Source organism: Nematolebias whitei, chromosome 19 (assembly GCF_014905685.2).
Source record: "Nematolebias whitei isolate Nwh7 chromosome 19, NemWhi1, whole genome shotgun sequence".
NCBI lineage: Eukaryota > Metazoa > Chordata > Actinopteri > Cyprinodontiformes > Rivulidae > Nematolebias > Nematolebias whitei.
In genome coordinates this window covers 13,167,921-13,169,157 of record NC_056516.1, presented here as the reverse complement: position 1 = coordinate 13,169,157, position 1,237 = coordinate 13,167,921, and the positions used below count along the sequence as shown (strand labels likewise).

The 1,237-nt window shown below is 41.9% G+C and overlaps 1 protein-coding gene across 1 annotated transcript in view; it reads left to right on the top strand.

Moving 5' to 3' along the window:
• The window catches only part of sf3a3 (splicing factor 3a, subunit 3), a 12,273-nt gene that overhangs the window by 2,955 nt on the left and 8,081 nt on the right, over positions 1-1,237 (top strand). The window lies entirely within an intron of this gene.

Genomic DNA, 1,237 nt, shown 5'->3' with positions numbered 1-1,237 from the left:
GCATATCAATGGAAAGTCTAGTGGAAGGGCAAAATGCGGCAGGAGAATATGCTCCAGCAAACGAGATGACCGTGGGTTTCAGCAGATTATCAAACAGAGAAGATCCCAGAATCTGGCAGAGATCCAGAAAAAGTGGAATGAGGCGAGAGTCACAGCTTCAAAAACCACCACATTCAGACGCATCCTGGAGATGGTCTACAACTGTCGGGTTCCTCTGTCCTCTTTTCTGATGAAAGTAAAGTGTGGCTTTCATTCAGAAATCAAGGTCCATGGGTTTGGAGGAAGAAGGGTGAGGAACAGAGCCCATACTGCTTGAGGTCCAGTGTGAAATATCCACAGTCAGTCATGATTTGGGGTGCAATGTCCCATGCAGGTGTTGGTAAACTCTGTTTTCTTAAATCCAAGATCACTGTAACAGTCTTACCAGAATGTTTTAGAGGACTTCATGATTCCTTCTGCTGAGGATCTGTATGAAGATGCAGATTTCATCTTCCAGCAGGTCCTGGCCTCTGCCCATGTTGCCAGAAGCACCAAAACCTGGTTTGATGCCCATGTCACAGTGCTCGACTGGCCAGCCAACTCGCTGGACCTAAACTACATTGAGAATCTATGAGGTGTTCTCAAGAGGAAAATGAGGGAGGGGCACCAGACCCAACAACAAAGAAGAGCTGACAGCAAGCATGAAGGAAATCTGGGCTTCCATAACTCCCAGTCAATGCCACAGACTGATTGTCTCAATCACTGCCTTGATGTGACGTGGCATTAAGACAAAGGGATTCCCAACCAAGTATTGAAGATTGACATATCGTTTTGAAAGTACCATATTTTGATTGATTTGTTGTGATCTTAGTTTCTTTTCTTTTTTTGCAAAAACAGAGAAGTGTTGGCTGATTTCTTCAGTGTTTTAATTTTTTGAAATCCTGTTTTTGTGGGTTTCATGAACTGGAAGCTCAAATTATGTAAAAATAAACAAATAAATACTTGAAATCGTTAAAATTGTGGGCCCTGAATCTATCATCTATTAAAGATTAACTTTCTGAATGGAATTATGGAAGTTAAACAACTCTTCCATGATATTCTAAGTTTTTGGAAATGGTCTGTATATCATCTAATGCTGACCAAGCAGATGGTTTTTATGCTTTAAAATCTAAAACCAAATGTTTAGATCCATGGTTCTCAAACTGGGGTCCCCGGGGTTCCATGAGCTGGTGCTTGGGGATCCGCAAAAAAACAACCA